The following is an 18487-nucleotide window of genomic DNA, read 5'->3' as shown; positions in this document are numbered from 1 at the left end:
TGTCTGGGGATTTCACAAGGAGTCTCAGATTGCAGTTTTAGTACCACTATTATGCCAGAGAAATTTTGTTTGCTTTTGTTCGGGGTTTTTAAAATTGTACTTATTGGTATTTCTATTCAGGAGCTAAAAAACCAACCCCAAGAAAATCATCTTTACAGATCTCACAGGCAATACCTGTAAATTTGGTGATTTCTTTTCTCCCAGAGGCCTCCAGGAAGTGGTCTTCTCTATTTCCTGTAAGCCTGAGTTTCTGGGAGAGAAAGATTTAAATGGGGTGATCAGGATGTGCCTAGTTAAGAAAATGGCTTCTGAGCACAGGTTTAAGGAAGAGAGGTGTGGTAGGGGATACAGGGACAACATTCCAGATAGAGAGAGGAGTCTGAAAAAAGACACCAAGGCATAACAGCAGGACCCTCCATTTGGCTGGAAGGCTGAGTTAAGAACTGTAGGCATTTCCAGAATCAGGAACTCCAGGCATAACAGCTGCTTCATCATACTTCTCTATGGTGAAGGAAAAATTTAAAATTCCAGGACTTAAGAATAATTGGAAAAGAAAAAGAGCTTTTAAATCAAATTGTAAATGATACAGATTGGATTTTCACACACCTCCCCCCTGCATCCTTATTTCTCACAGAATAGCAGTAAACAGAGGAAACAGTTATGCATAGTTTATACTGTAACTCCTCAGAGAAGACCCTTTGGCTTCTTTTATTTTTCAGAAATGAGAAATAAAAAAACAAAAACAGATGTGAGTGGACATGGATTTTCTTTCAAGATTGCTATTTGAGTTATGGAATCATTATCTCACAAATATTTACTCAATGGGCAAGTTATTTTGCAGGGCATTGTGAAGGGGCAGAGAACAAAATAATTATAGCACAAGACTGAAAGTGCCATAAGATGGATTTTTAGGAAATGTGATATCTAATCAAAGAAAAAAAAGACTCCTTGCTGCTGAGGAAAATCAGGGAACTCTTCCTATAGGAAGTATTTTCTAAACCATATAACAAAAGATCTCCCCATATCCTAGGGAGACAATAAAAGGTATATTAGATGATATCTCTAGATGAGGCCGTGTTGGTGAGGTCACCAAAGGTACTGTGTCAACTGCCAATTTTGTGGATGAGGGGTCCTAGATTCCCAATCCCATGGTACTGTCAGATGACTTTGGACCACAGAAAAATTGCCTGGGTAAGCCCTTTCCTAATCTTGACCCACAACTGTTTAAATTAAATAGAAAGGTTATTTAAAGCCACTAAACTGGGGTTTCCTATTACACAACAACAGGAACTGGAACAGGTACATCCGGGTCAGTAAATTTAAAGATGTTGGACAAGACAGGGCTCACATTCTCCTCCACTTCAGGTGCTGATGTGGCCAAGGTAGGTCTAGACATTGGTGAGTACAGCCCCAAATGAAACAGCTGCTTTGTTGGAGCAGCATGGAGTAATGAGTTGAGCACAGGAAAGAGGGGCTCAGAAAACCTGAGTATTGATCCCTGCTCTGGCCCTTGGCAGCTGTTGGAAAGTCAGCTAAACTCACTGAGCCTCTCATTGAATTTACGTGCTCCCCCAAAATAGACAAAAACACTTCATCCCTCAGACAAAGGTCTACTATCTTGAATCTATAAAGAACTTAAAAAAATCAGACCTCCCAAATTTAAAGACCCGATTCAAAAATGGGCATCTGAAATGAACAGACATTTCTCACACAAAGAAGTAGACATGGCAAATAAACATATGAAAAAATGTTCATCACTAGTCATTCGGGAGATGCAAATGAAAACAACACTGAGATTCCACCTCACCCCAGAAAGAATGGCTGCTATCAAGAAATCAACCAATAACAAATTCTGGCAGGGCTGTGGGGAAAGAGGAACACTGCTCCATTGCTGGTGGGTGTGCAGACTGGTGCAAGCACTGTGGAAATCAGTATGGAGATACTTCAAAGAACTAGGACTGGAAGTCGCATTTGACCCAGCTATTCTCCTGCTGGGTATCTTCCCAAAGAATTAAAAGAATCATACCACAGTGATATATGTGGACCCATGTTCATAGCAACACAGTTTGTAATAGCTAAAACTTGGAAACAGTTTTAGCTATTATTTTTTTTCTTAAAGCATTTTACTTTCAGACACAATGGAAAAATCAGAGGTACACATGGAAAAGAGACATGATCACAAAAGATCTTGGACATGATCAAGTGAAGATGATCTAACCACAAAACCTTAGTGCTTCTCAGCTCTGTTGAAGCTGAGGTTCTGGGACCATGACATGCTGCAGGGCTCAAAGGAATGGGTAACCAGTATTCCTCTCCTTCTTCCTCATCTTCTCCTTCAACAGAATCCACACCAACCTCCTCATAATCCTTCTCTAGGGCAGCCATGTCCTCCCGGGCCTCAGAAATCTCCCCTTCCTCCATCCCCTCACCCACGTACCAGTGAACAAAGGCACACTTGGCATACATCAGATCAAACTTGTGGTCCAGGTGAGCCCAGGCCTCAGCAATGGCTGTGGTGTTGCTCAGCATGCACACAGCCCACTGCACCTTGGCCAGGTCTCCACCAGGAACCACAGTGGGAGGCTGGTAATTAATGCCAACCTTGAAGCCAGTGGGACACCAGTCCACAAACTGGATGCTGCGCTTGGTCTTGATGGTGGCAATGGCAGCATTGACATCTTTGGGAACCACATGATCTTGGTACAACAGGCAGCAAGCCATGTATTTACCATGGTGAGGGTCACATTTCACCATCTGGTTGGCTGGCTCAAAGCAGGCATTGGTGATCTCTGCTACAGAAAGCTGTTCATGGTAGGCTTTCTCAACAGAGATGACGGGGGCATATGTGGCCAGAGGGAAGTGGATGTGGGGACAGGGCACCAGGTTGTCTGGAATGCTATCAGATCTACATTTAGGGCTCCATCAAATCTGAGGGAAGCAGTGATGGAAGACACAATCTGGCTAATAAGGCAGTTCAGGTTAGTGTAGGTTGGGCGCTCAATATCGAGGTTTCTACGACAGATGTCATAGATGGCCTTGTTGTCTACCATGAAGGCAAAATCAGAGTGCTCCAGGGTGGTGTGGGTGGTGAGGATGGAGTTGTAAGGCTCAACTACAGCTGTGGAAACCTGGGGGGCTGGGTAAATGGAGAACTCCAGCTTGGACTTCTTGCCATAGTCAACAGAGAGACGTTCCATCAGCAGGGAGGTGAACCCAGAGCCAGTTCCCCCACCAAAGCTGTGGAAAACCAAGAAGCCCTGTAGACCTGTGCACTGGTCAGCCAGTTTCCAAATTCAGTCCAAGACGAGGTCAATGATCTCCTTGCCAATGGTATAGTGTCTACGGGCATAGTTATTGGCAGCATCTTCCTTGCCTGTGATGAACTGATCAGGGTGGAAGAGGTGGCAGTAGGTACCAGTGTGCACTTCATCAATGACTGTGGGTTCCAGGTCTATAAACCCTGCCCTGGGCACATGTTTGCCAGCACCCGTCTCGCTGAAGAAGGTGTTGAAGGAGTCATCTCCTCCCCCAATGGTCTTGTCACTTGACATCTGGCCATCAGGCTGGATGCCATGCTCCAGGCAGTAGAGCTCCCAGCAGGCATTGCCAATCTGGACCCCAGCCTGGCCAACATGGATGGAGATGCACTCGCGCATGATAGCTACGGGTCAGGGGGGCCAAAGGCGACAGGAGCAGACACTGGGTCCTGGTTACCATCCTCAACAAGCTAAGAGTCGAGGTAAGTAATGCACTCTTTTTTTTTTTTTTTATAAAGAAAAAGTTTATTTTCATCACAAGAAGCATACATATTATATACAATACAAACCAACAGAAGTAAAAAAAGTGCATTATGTATCTTCTACTGCAAGTTCAGAATACAAAAGAACTAGGACTGGAAGTAGCATTTGACCCAGCTATTCCCCTGCTGGGTATCTTCCCCAAAGAATTAAAAGAATCATACCACAGTGATATATGTGCACTCATGTTCATAGCAACACAGTTTGTAATAGCTAAAACTTGGAAACAGCCCAAATCCCAGTAAACTGGAGGCTGGATAAAGAAAATGTGGTTTTTTAAAATAAAATGGAGTACTACTCAGCCATAAAAAGTGAGAAATTAGAGACATTTATTGCTAAATGGATGCACATTGAGGTCATATTCTTAAGTGAAATAAATAGGACACACATGTGTAGATACCAAATAGTTTCTCTAGTGTGAGAAACTGAAAGTGTAAATAAGGACTAAAAGGTATAATAGATAATGTGAAATAGGAAGAAAAGGGCAAAGGGGAAGGGGAAGTGGGAGGGGTAGGGGAAAGAAAAGAAGGGAATGGAATTAATATGAGAAAATGAAAAAATGGAAACAAAGTCTTTGTAAATAGGGAGGGATGGAGGGGTTGAAGGGAGGACAGGGAAAGGGGGAAAAAATAAGAACCAAGAGAGATTATGTAAAGGTGCAAATTTCCAATGATGAATGTCATTACATTGTATACCTAAAATGTACCAATAAAAGGATATCCAGTTTAAAAAAACACTTCAAATACCATACAGCTTATTCAATTATATGACTTTTACATTTTTTAATTAAACCAATTCATTCATATAGCTTAAAATCCAGTGCCACCAAGGGCATATGATAAGGAACAGTAAGCATCTTCCCTGCTCTTCTAACCCCTGTCCTGCTCCCTATGGACAGTCACATGTAACTTTTCACTGACTCTTCTAGTAGTTATCATCACATTCCTAAACACTGTGATTATTCTAAAATTTAATAATTCAACAAGATATTGAGGAGTTAGCTCTTAGACATCACCTAAAAAATCACTTTTTAAATTTCACACAAGATCCTGAATTTCTAGCTTCTTTTGAAAACTCAGAGACTCTGTCAGGACCACACCTAATCCCTCCTGACATCTGCTGAAGGGACTTAATTGGGACTCTCATTCACCAAAGGCCATAGCTTTTCCTACCCCATGACACTTCACTCAATTAAGTGGTCTGATCACCCCCTGCTCATCTTCATTACCTTTTGTAGCAGCTCTCCCAGCAGATCATGAATTTATCAAGATGTCAACCGACATGTTACTCAGTGCTCCCTCAGAACAACTGTTTCTATATATAAAAAAAATCCAGGACTTTAAACTGTGAACAATATGTTAGTTGTTTAATAAGTACAGGTACTTGAAATTTGATCAATTGAGAGTATTTATATGAAAGTGATGTATTTCTATGGTGGGTTTGTTACCCCAACATAGGAAAGCTGATTTCAAAGTCCTCATTGTACTCCAAGATTGTAGATGCTGATCTTTCCAATTTCCTGACTTCTCTACCTCACTACATCTGTTAGGTCTCCTGGAAAATATCAGTTCTTTCCATGTCTTACAAGTCTTTCTCAGACTATCCTTATCTGTCATGAAGCATCATTTTAACTATCATTGCCAGCAGTTTTGCATCTGTTATCCCTGGCCCTGTGTCTACTCCTTCTTGGACTTGGTTCCTGATTATTGCAGGAAGCAAGTCCATCAGGAAACTGCATTCCAAATTCATCATGTCCAAGTGACCTTGCAGAGGAATTTACACCTATGACCATGGAGCATCTATCGATTACTTTGAGGGATCATAAAAGATAAGATATTTGAAGGATGACAATTATTTTAATTTTAAAGGGAAGGAAATGTGGATTTCAGAATCAATAGACCCATGATCAAAACATTATATAATGGTTAATAAAAAATATATCAGTACTGAAGAAGAGAAGATAAGTAGAAGACAACAGGGATTCATAGAAACAGACTGCCAAACTAGCCTCAAATAATTTTTACATTTATATAGCTGATCTGGGAACACAATAGTGATCTCTCTGTATGTCATAATTTTGATAATAACCATCCCTTGACATTCTTGAGGCCAAAGGAAAAAGGTGGGGTGTACGGGAGAAAGAACTTCTGCTGTTTAAAGAACTATATGTTAATATTATTCATACACTAAATAAAAATTTGCTCATTATTTTTTAAGTGCCAAACACTGATAGATACTTGAAACACTGATTAATGGCAGGGACTCAATTGAGAAGTGACTAAGAATATGCCTCATACACACAGCACTCATTTTTTTTTTTTACTTTTTTTAATCAAAGAGATGAAAAATCCTAAGGCATTAATTTGAAAATGTGAAAATTGGCCAGGAGCAGAGACCCCCCAGGGTGGAGGAGCTGAGCCTTTTGAGCTGCCATACACCACCATCAGTGCCAAAGAGCAGAGACCCCCCACCCAGCACCAAGGAGTTAAGCCACAGGGGCGCCAGCAGCACACATCCCCCTCCCCTGTTGAAATGTGAAGACACATAAACAAGTCTCAAAACCAGACATCCAGATCACCTAAAGCAACCCCAAAGGGAAATGAGATGGAAAAATCTGATACTCAATACCTGGACTCCCTGAACTGGCAACAAAAGAGGATCTGGAAAAAATGAAATCAGAAATAATTTCTCACATAACAGCAGAGATTGTGTTTATAGTGCAGGACATGATTAATATCTCTAGAGCAGAAATAGATTAAAAAATAGAGGTGTTGAGGAACATGATGGAATTTCAACATAGGAAACATGGAATCCATAAAACAGATGCAAATAGATTTTCAGGAGATTAAAAACTCCATTGAAAGTTTATGCAGCAGAATGAGCCAGTGTGAGGACAGAATTTCACATATAGAAGATAAGACTTCAATTAGTGACCAGAAAAAGAAAAATTGCTTTAGAAAAGTAAGGAACCACAAGGAATCAATCCAGCAGCTGCTAGGTGAAGTAAAGAAGAAAAACATAAGACTGATCAGAGTCAATGAAGAAACAGGACAGAGTTCAGACAACAGAAAAAAACTGTTCACAGAAGTGATGGCAGAAAACTTCCCAATCAGGGGGAAAGAAATTGACATACAGGTAAGTGAGGCATGTAAAACTCCAACTAGTCTTCATAAAAAAAAAAAATACACATAGGCATATAATAGTTAAGATTCCAGAAACACAACAGAAGAACAAAATTCTACAAGCAGTTAGAGAAAAGAAACAAATCACATACAAAGGAATTCCCATCAGAATCACAGCAGAATTTTCAACACAAGCCCTCAAGGCAAGAAGAGCTTGGAGTGACATATTCCAAGCCCTAAAGGAAAACAGCCTCCAACCCAAACTGATGTACCCTGCAAAACTATCTTTCAAAACTGATGGAGAAATAAGATACTTTCATGACAAAGAGCACCTTAGGAACTTCATGAATACCAAACTAGCACTCCAAAAAAATTTTAGACAATATCCTAGGAAAAGACATCAAGGATCACAAACCCAGGAAGTGCAGCAGAATGAATCCACTGGGCACAACAAGAAATTAAACACAAAGGGGGAGAATCCAATAAAAATAAAAAGTCATGACAAGGATAATTCAATACATATCATTTATAACCATCTATCTTAATGGTCTCAATTCAACAATCAAAAGAAATAGACTGGCAGAATGGGTCAAAAAGCAAGATCCAGCAATATGCAGCATACAAGAAAAACAATTCAAAAAGAAGCTCAGACTGAAAGTGAAAGGGTGGAAAACAATATTTCATGTGACAGGAACCCAAAATAAAAGCAGGAGTAGCTATCCTCTGCATATCATGTGGATTTCAAACCAACACTGATTAAGAGAGACAAAGAAGGACACTACATCCTTGTAAAGAGAACAATCCAAGAGGAAGAGATGACAATCATAAATATCTATGCACCAAACACTAGTGTGCCCAACTATATAAAACAAATGCTAATGGACATGAAAAGTCATTTAAGGACTAATACAATAGTAGTGGGGGACATCAATACTCCATTATCACAAATCGATAGATAAAGTAGACAAAAAATAAACAAATAAATAATAAAACTCAATCAAACTCTTGAACAAATGATCTTAACAGATATTTACAGAGTGTTCAACCCCACAAAATCAGAATACACATTCTTTTCAGCTGCACATGGGTCATTCTCCAAAACAGACCACATACTCACTCATAGAATATGTTTAGGCAGGTGCAAAGTAATTGAAGTTATCCCCTGCATATTATTGGACCATAGTGTGATGAAATTGGAGATTAACAACAAAAGAAACTGCAAGAATTTCATAAACACATGCAAGCTGCACAACACACTTCCACATAACCAGTGATTCACAGAGGAAATGAGAGAAGAAATCAGACAGTTCCTACAATTAAATGACAATGAGAATACAACATATCAGAATCTATGAGACACAATAAAAGCAGTCTTATAAGAGAGATTCATAGCAGTGAACACTCATACTAGGAAAACAGAGTGAGTCCAATTAAATAACCTGATGCTTAACTGCAAGTTTCTAGAAAAAGAAGAGCAGGACAAACCCAAAGCTCATAAAAGGGAGGAAATTATAAAGATCAGAGCAGAAATCAATGCAATGGAGACTAAAAGAACAATACAAAAAAATCAATGAAGCAAAGAGTTAGTTCTTGGAAAGAATAAACAAAATTGACAAACCCTTAGTCAACCTTATCAGGAAAAGGGAAAAAAAAGGCAAAATCCATGAAATTAAGAATGAAAAGGGAGGGCTGGGAACTTAGCTCAGTGATTTTGCTGCCTGCTGCCTGCTGCGCAAGCACAAGGACCCGAGTTCAATCCCTGGTGCCAAAAAAAAAAAAAAAAAAACGGATGAAAAGGGTAAAATTAAATGGACCCAACAAAAATCCAAAGGATCATCAATACCTACTTTGAAAAACTATATGCCAATAAGAAGGAAAATACAGAAGAAATGGACAGATTCCTAGATATGTGTGAATTAACAAAATTGAATGAAGAACTAAAAATTCTAAACCAGCCAATATCAATCAATGAAATTGAAAATATAATTAAAAACTTTCCAAGTAAGAAAAGCCCAAATCCTGTTGGCTTTGCTGAATTCTACAGGACATTTAGAGAGGAATTACTGCCACTATGGTTTAAGCTTTTCAATGATATTGAAAGGGAAACAATACTGGAAGCAAGCATCATGTTGATCCCCAAAGTAGAGAAAGACCCAACTGAAAAAGAGAACTATAGGCCAATCTCACTAATGAACATAGATGCAAAAATCCTTAATAAGATACTGGCAAATAGAATGCAGAGGATCATCAAGAAGATCATACACACTGACCAAGTGGTGTTCATCCCAGGAATACAAGGATGGTTCAACATACACAAATCAATAAATGTAATACACTATATCAATAAAGCCAAGGACAAAAAGCATATGATCATCTCAATACATGCAGAAAAAGCATTTGACAAAATCCAACAGGCATTTATGATAAAAAAACTTTACAAAAAATTGGAACAGATGGTCTCTATCACAATCTCACAAAAGCCATCTATGAAAAACCAACCACAAATATTATATTAAATGGTCAAAACCTAAAATCATTCACACTAAAATCAGGAACAAGACAAGGATGTCCACTATCACCACTTTTGTTCAATATAGGTCTGGGTTTTCATAGATAGCCTTACTCAAGTTGAGATAAAGACATTCTATTCCAATTTTCTGTAGGGTTTTTATCATGAATGGGTGTTGGATTTTGTCGAATGCCTTTTCTGCATCTATTGAGATGATCATATGGTTCTTGTCCTTGACCTGTTAATATAGTGTATTATGTTTATTGATTTACGAATGTTGAACCATGCTTGCATCCCTGAGATAAATCCAACTTGGTCAGGGTGTATGATCTTCTTGATGACCCCTTGTATAATGTTTGCCAGTATATTTTTGAGGTCAACACACAAAAATAAATAGCTTTCCTTTACACAAACAACAGACTCACTGAGACAGAAATAGGGCAAACAATTCCTTTCAAAATAGCATCCAAAAAACTGAAATACCTAGGAATCAAACTAACAAAAGAAATCAAAGACCTCTTCTCTGAAATCTATAGCACTCTAAAAAGAGAGATTGAAGATGATATCAGAAAATAGAAAGACATCCCCTACTCCTGGGTAGGAAGGATCAACATAATGAAAATGGCCATACTTCCAAAACTGCTATATAGATTCAATGCAATCTCAATTGAAATCCCAGCAGCATATTTCACAGACCTGGAGAAAACAATCCAAACATTCATTTGGAACAAGAAGAGACCCAGAATAGCAAAAGCAATTCAAGGTAACAGAGACATGGCAGAGGGTATCACAACCCCCAACTTGAAATTATACTACAAAGCTACTGTGATAAAAACAGCAGGGTACCAGAAAAGATACAAATCTGAGGACCAGTGGAACAGAATAGAAGATAAAGAAAGAACTCGAGACAACTCAGCCACCTTATCTTTGACAAAGGAGCCAAACACCCTCACTGGAAGAAAGATAGCCTCTTTAATAAATGGTGCTGGAAAAATTGGGTTTCAACCTGCCAAAGATTAAAACTAGACCTATATCTCTCACCATGCAATAAACTAAAATCAAAATGGATTAAAGATCTAAATGTAAAAATAGAAATGCTAAACTGGCTGGAAGGGAGGTTAGGTAGAACTCTTGAAGACATTGGTGTAGGAAAAGATTTTTATGAACAAAACCTCAGTGGCCTGTGAATGAGCACAAACAATTAACTAGTGAGATGTCTTCTAATTAAAAAATTTCTGCACAGCAAGAGAAACCACCAGCAGTGTGAAGAGACAACCCACAATGTGGGAAAAATTTTTCACCTGCTGTTCCTCAGACAAAAGTCTACTCTCTAGAATGTATAAATAACTTAAAAAAATCAGACCTCCCAAATTTGAAGACCCAATCCAAAAATAGCCATCTGAGAAGAATAGATATTTCTCAGACAAGGAAGTAGAAATAGCAAATAAACATATGAAAAAATGCTCAGCATCATTGGTCATTCAAGAGATGCAAATGAAATCAATGCTGAGATTCCACCTCACTCCAGAAAGAATGGCTGCTATCAAGAAATCAACCAATAACAAATGCTGGTGGGTCTGTGATGAAAGAGGAACCCTGTTTCACTACTGCTGGGCCTGTAGACTGGTGCAACCACTGTGGAAATCAGTATGGAGATACCTTAAAGAACTAGGACTGGAAGTCCCATTTGACCCAGCTATTCTCCTGCTGGGTATCTTCCCCAAAGAATTAAAAGAATCATACCACTGTGATATATGTGCACCCATGTTCATAGCAGCACAGTTTGTAATAGCTAAAACTTGGAAGCAGCGCACTTACACATCAACTGGAGACTGGATAAAGAAAATGTGTGTTTTTAAAATAAAATGGAGTACTACTCAGCCATAAAAAATGAGAAATTAGAGACATTTACAGTTAAATGGATCCACATTGAGGTGATACTCTTAAGTGAAATAAATGGGACACACTTGTAAATAAATGGGACACACATGTCTCTAGTGTGAGAAACTAAAAGTGTAAATAAGGACTAAAAGGTATAATAGGTAATGTGAAATAAGAAGAAAAGGGGCAAAGGGGAAGGAAGTGGGAGGGGTAGGAGAACGGAAAGAAGGGAATGGAATTAATATGAGAAAATGAAAAAATGGAAACAAAGTCTTTGTAAATAGGGAGGGATGGGGGGAGTTGAAGAAGGGCTGAAGAATGAGGAAAAAATAAGAACCAAGAGAGATTATGTAAAGGTGCAAATTTCCAATGATGAATGTCATTATATTGTATACCTAAAATGTACCAATAAAATTAGTTTAAAAAAATACAGAAAATGTGAAAATTCTCCAAAGTTTTATTCAAAAAGAGCTCTACAGACTGGAATGCTACAAATATATGCTATAACTAGGCAAAAGTACCTATTTTCTTTTTAGTTTTATGAAAGTTATATATATTCATGCTTTAAAAACTTCAACGCATAATTCTAAACACCTTATAAGAAAAATCACAAGTCTCTATCCCATACTCCTCTCTCTCCTTTACTCCCTTCTTTAGAGACAAAATCAGTTTTGACTTGTGACTTTTTACTTGGTCATTTACACACCTAATATTCCCATACTGCAGATTATATTTATTGACTTCCTGTTTCATAGATGAGGATTTAGCTCTCTTACACAGTCAATTAAGCGACACAACAGGTCTTGATTTAATATTCAATGCTGGCATTATTCTGATAGCATGTATATTATACACAGATGGCCACTGTAATGTAACAATGAAAACTATATTATCGTTCTTCCTTTTCAAGACAGGATTGTGCTTCACAGTCCAGGCTGGCCTTAAATTTACTTTACATCCCAGACTGGACTGATATTCACTGTCTTTCAGATCTTCCCAATCTTTCCTATTTTTGTTTTCCTTGAAGTTAATTGTTGCATTGTTCTTTTTACTTGCTTAGTTTTCTTTGTGCCTGTGGGTCTTTCTTCTCACAATTTAATATAGTCTCTCAGCACAAACTACCAGAGTCATATCAGTCTCCCTAAGTCAGTTTTGCTGTGACAAAATACTTGAGATGATCAATTTATAAGGACAAAAGATTTATTTTGACTCATAGTTTCAAAGATTTCAGCTCATGGTATCTTGGCTCTTGGAACTCTCCTTGTTCTACCTTATGAATGATTTAGCTAAGTATTAAGTTCCAGGTTGGAAATAATTTTCATTCTCTTGTGCTGAGTGGCATTCCTTACTAGTCTCCGTGGCAGCCATGACTATGTGCCACTCAGTCCTTCTGCTATAAGGAGCACAGCTGACTGATCGCACCTGCTCCTACCCCTTTGGACTCACCACTGCAGTTGGTTCTGAGGTCATGCTTCTCATGGGTTACTCTCACAGACAAAACATGGTAGGGGTCCTAATGCAGATCCACTGCTGCAAGACTTGGATTCTCCCTCCTCCAGGCAATGTTGGTTCAAAGACTCCTCACTGACCAGCTGGAGCTTTCTCAGATGTACCATCACCTAAGACTCTTCCCACCCAGCACTCCCTCACAGATTGCAGATATGCATCATGATCTAAAGGATTGCTTACATTTTCTGGCTCCTTCCCCTTTACCATTTATAGTTGTTTCCCCAGTAAAATTCCTTGCTCATATAATCCTGTCTTAGCATTTGCTTCTTAGAAAACCCAAACTAATAAGTAGATTTGCAGAACCAACTCATTCACTTCCTAGAAGACAAAGAGAATGCCATACCGAGCACTATGTAGGGATACATAATCCCTTTGCATAAATGGTGCCCTGATTCCTGAATATTTTCCCCAGGATAACCTGGGGAAATGTCCTCAGGGAGGGGCACACCACTGTAAGTGCAATAATTCAGGCATTCCAATGCCTACAATGATGGGGGGATTGATTTCTTTCACTTACATTATATTGAAACCTTATGTAGAGATAAGAAACTAAGGGTCATTATCAAGCAGTTGAAAGCTCAATATGAGAGTCAGAGAGTCTCACTAGTGACTTACAGAGAGGCTCACGTGCTACAGAAGAACAGACACAATTTAGCAGCCAAGCTAGAACCTGACACAGTTTCAGCAATCCTGGACTGTTTCAATGTTCAGCCACAGCTGATGTGTTCTGCCAAGATCAGGACCCTGGCTGGAAAAATATGAGCTTTGGTTGCCCTTGAAGAGGCTGGTTCTCCAGCACCCTTCTCTGTACTGATGATACTTCTCTCCTAAAAGTCAACTGGTTTTATCTCTAGGAGTTGTCAAGCACTAACGCTTAATTCCAATATGTCCCACCTGAAGATATCTGGGACTGATCAAGGAGGAAGATGTTATTATACACCAGAGTAGCTAAAAGATTTAGTGAGCTCTGCAAGAACCTGAGATTATCACTGGGATAGAATTTTGAGTGTCCTTCACCAAGGAACTAGAATGTAAGATAAGACAAGAAAGAATTCATTAACAGAGGGGCACTTTTTCCCAAAGCATGTTTTAAAGTTCTGGCTGAGGACCTAGGGGTTGGGGCAAATTTGCTGCTAGGATGGCTTTGAGGTACCTGGAGAAAATGCCGGGCAGTGCTGAGCAGGTAGAGGTGCCTGAGAGTGCTTCTGAAAGTTGGCAAGGGAAAGAATAAAGATGCTGAGAGAAGTAGGAATGCTGGAACCAATATATTAGTGATCCAAATCCAGAAGAGCATGTCTTACAGGTGTCCCAAGTAGCAGTACATACACACTCACCAGTGTCATTAGAAATATACCTGTCGACACCCACAGCACAGTGGCAATCCACTTGGAGAGAGAGGTCCTGGGTTGTCAGGAGCCCCACCACATGCAGCCCACACCACGCACACCGGTGGAGACCAGCAAAAAGATGAGGACCCTTTCCCACTGGCCACACCCATGGCAGCAATCCCCTTAGCCATGCCACAGCCTGTTGAACACCAAACCCCACCCCTATGTCCCCCATACTCCCGCCTCTGGCCTCCGGACTATACTGCTGCCTGGTTCCACACTACAAAGACACAGGGGACACCAGACCACTAGGGATCATCACCTCCCATTGAAACCTAGACTATCTTTAGGGGAAGGGCAGCTGGAACCTGAGGTACAACCTTACAGAGTTCAACCCTACAGGAGGACAGGGAGCTTAACTTGGGGCTCGCAGCCAAAAATATGCCTGAATCCCACAGGTCTGCAACTGGCTTACTGAGACTCACTGACATATCTGCACACTGCTGCCCACATTGTCTATTGTGACAGCAGAGACATACCCTGAAGGAGGTCCTTCATTTTCATTTTTTACTTCCAACATTATTATTATTGATATTTTTTGCTCTTATTTTAAATTATTTTTTACTCTTTTCAAATTTGTATTTTTCTCTTTTTTTCTTTCTTTTCTCTTTCCTTTCTCTCTCTCACTCTCACTCGCTTGCTGTCCCACATTGTTCTTCATCTCCCTTTTTGTTCCTGTTCTGGCCCTAATTTGTATTTGTTTATTTTGCTTATCTTCTCTTTTTCCTTCTCTCACCTGTGTCCTCTGGCCTCACTGCTAACCTTCCCCTATCCTTCTACCTATCCATCCTTCCCTCCCCAACTCCTTCTAACTCCCCATCCCAAATGGGTAAAGTTGCTATACTGAACAGTGTATTCACTAAACATATGTTGGGATGGTCCTCGATTTTGATTTAATTCACACAGGTAAAGGTGATAGATTAATAACTTTCACAAATTGTCATTTTCTAAGATGCACTTGATGCTATGGTGTTGCTGATTGTATCACTTGGGCTAAGGTGTTGTGGTTGATCTAATCAGTTGTCCTTCCTGGTATACTAAAAGTGACATAACCTCAGAGTCATTAGAGACTCAAAACCTAAAGACCAGCTATATCTGGAAGACACCTGTGAGAAGCAATCATTCCATAAGGGTTCTAATTACAAGCAACAAAGATACTTACAATAAGCAATTTTGAAGTATCAACCCAGGAATTAAACCAAGGACAGTACCAAAAACAAAAATGAGAAGACATTTAATCAAGGCACAAACTCAGACTTCCACCTGACAAAGGCAAATTCTTGGGGAAATGAGGTGGAAAAGTCTGATAACCAAACACCTGGACACCCCGAACTTATAGCACAGGAAATAACAAAACAAATGAATGAGGCTCTAGAAAAATTCAACGCAGAAATAATCTCCCAGATAACTACAGAGAAGGTGAGCAGAGTGAAAGACATGATTAGAGGCTCTAGAACAGAAACAGATTTAAAAAAAAGATGAGCTCAGAAACATGCTAGAAGCCATGAATGCCCAGCATAAGAAAGAAATTGAATCTATGAAACACATTCAAATAGATATTCAGGAGATTAAAAACTCCATTGAAAGTATGCATAGCAGATTCAGGGAATCTTAAAATAGAAGACAGGATTGTGGTTAAGGACCATGAAATCAGAGATTGCTTAAAAATAGTAGGGGACCTCAAAAAATCAATCCAGCAGCTGGTGGATGATGCAAAGAAGAATAACATAAGACTGATAGGAGTCCAAGAAAAACAGGAGAAAGTACAATTGACATAAAAAATTGTTGACAGAAGCAATAGTTGAAAACTTCCCAGGCAGAGGTAGAGAATTGGACATACAGATAAGTGAGGCATGTAGAACTCCAACTAGCCCTGATCAAAAAAAATCTGCACCTAGACATATAATAGTCAAGATCCCAGAAACCCAACAGAAGAACAAAATCCTACAAGAAGTTAGAGAAAAGAAACAAATCACGTACAAAGGAAAGCCCATCAGAATCACAGCAGATTCCTTTACACAAACCTTCAAGTCAAGGAGAGCCTGGAGTGAAGTATTTCAAGCCCTAAAAGAAAATAACTTCCAAACTAGAATGTTGTATCCGACAAAATTATCTTTCAAAATCGATGGGGAAAATAGATACTCCCACAACAAAGACCATCTGAGAAATTTCATGAACACCAAACCAGCACTCCAAGCAATTCTAAACAATATCCTAGAAAAAGACAATGATGATCACAACTCCATGAGGCCCAACAGAGAGAAGCCACCAGGCAAGGTTAGAAACTAAAGGGAAAGGAGAGAAGAATAATAAATAGAAGAGCCAACAAAAATAAAACATCATGACAAGGATGAGTCAATATCTGTCAATTATACCCATCAATGTTAATGGCCTCAATTCACCAATCAAAAGAAATAGGCTGGCAGAATGTATTAAGAAGCAAACTCCAGCAATATGCTGTTTACAAGAAAAACACCTAACTCAAAAAGAAATTCATAGGCTGAAAGTAAGAGGATGTAAAACAGTTGTCCACACCAGAGGAACCCAGAAAAAAGCAGGGGTAGCAACCTTATTTTCAGACAAAATAGATTTCAAACCAAAACTAATAAAGAGAGACAAAGATGGTCACTACATCCTTGTGAAGGGAACAGTCCAAGAGGAAGAGATGACAATCATAAATATATATGCACCAAATATGAATCCCCCAACTATACCAAACAAATATTAATGGACCTGAAAAAGCAAATAACCACTAATACAATTGTAGTGTGGATGTCAATACCCAGTATCACAAATACACAGATCATCTAGACAAAAAATTAACAACAAAATTCTAGAACTGAACCAAGCTATTGAACAAATGGACTTAATAGATGTTTACACAGTGTTCCACCCCATAAAATCAGAATACACATTCTTTTAGGCTACTCACAGTTCATTTTCCAAAATAGACCACACACTAGCTCACAGGACAAGTCTAAGTAAATGTAAAAGAATTGAAGTTACCCCCTGTATATTTTCAGAACATAGTGCAATAAAATCAGAGATCAATAACATAAGAAACTGCAAAATCCCCACAAACACCCTGAATAACACCCTCCTGAAAAACCAATGGGTCACAGAGGAAATTAAAAAAGAAATTAGACAGTTTCTACAAGTAAGTGATAATACCAGTACAACATACAGGATGTATGGGACACAATGAAAGTAGTTCTATGTGGGAAATTCATAGCAGTGAATGCCCATATTAGGAAAACAGAGAGAATGCAAATAAATAACCTAATGCAGAACCTCAAGCTCCTAGAAAAAGAAGAGCCTAACAAACCCAAAGCTCATACAAGAGAGGAAATTATAAAGATCAGAGCAGAAATCAATGCAATGGAGACTAAGAGAATGATACAAAAAAATCAATGAATCAAAGAGTTGGTTTTTCAAAAGAATAAATAAAATCGATAAACCTTTAGCCAACCTTATCAAAACAAGGAAAGAAAAGGCTCAAATCTATGCAATTAAGAATGAAAAAGGGGAAGTCACAACAGACCCAGCAGAAATCCAGAGGATCATCAATACCTACTTCAAGAAACTGTAATCTAATAAAATGGAAAATACAGAAGAAATGGTCAGATTCCTAGATACATATGAATTGCCAAAGTTAAATGAAGAAGATATAGAAATTCTAAACACCCAATTACAATAAGTGAAATTGAAAATGTAATAAAATATTTACCAACAAAGAAAAGCCCAGGACTGGATGGCTTCACTGCTGAATTCTACAAAACATTTAAAGAAGAACTATTGCCATTACTCTTTAAACTCATCAAGGAAATTGCAAGGGAAACAAGGCTTCCAAATTCATTTCTGGAAGCAAGTGTTACTTTGATTCCAAAACCAGGGAAAGACCCAACCCAAAAAGAGAACTACTGGCCAATCTCCCTAGTGAACATAGATGCAAAAATTCTCAACAAGTTACTGGCAAACAGGATACAGAGGGTCATCAGGAAGATCATACACCCTGACCAAGTCGGATTTATCCCAGGGGTGCAAGGATGGTTCAACATTCCTAAATCAATAAATGTAATATACTATATTAACAAAGTCAAGGACAAGAACCATATGATCATCTCAATAGATGCAGAAAAGGCATTTGACAAAATCCAACACCCATTCATGATAAAAACCCTACAGAAAATTGGAATAGAAGGTCTTTATGTCAATCTGATTAAGGCTATCTATGAAAAAGCAAAAGCCAACATAAGGCTAAATGGTCAAAAACTGAAACCT

At 38.9% G+C, this 18487-nt stretch overlaps 1 protein-coding gene and 1 pseudogene across 4 annotated transcripts in view; both read right to left on the bottom strand.

Annotated features, from left to right (window-relative positions):
• Kl (klotho) overlaps nt 1-18487 on the bottom strand; it is an 84051-nt gene that overhangs the window by 50594 nt on the left and 14970 nt on the right. The gene's annotated exons all lie outside the window — the stretch shown is intronic.
• Nucleotides 258-8656, bottom strand: LOC147821699 (tubulin alpha-1B chain pseudogene; annotated as a pseudogene).

This window comes from Heterocephalus glaber, unplaced genomic scaffold (assembly GCF_053883595.1).
Source record: "Heterocephalus glaber isolate CG9 unplaced genomic scaffold, H.glaber_assembly_v1.0 deba00001720, whole genome shotgun sequence".
NCBI lineage: Eukaryota > Metazoa > Chordata > Mammalia > Rodentia > Bathyergidae > Heterocephalus > Heterocephalus glaber.
This window is presented reverse-complemented; position numbering and strand designations above follow the sequence as displayed.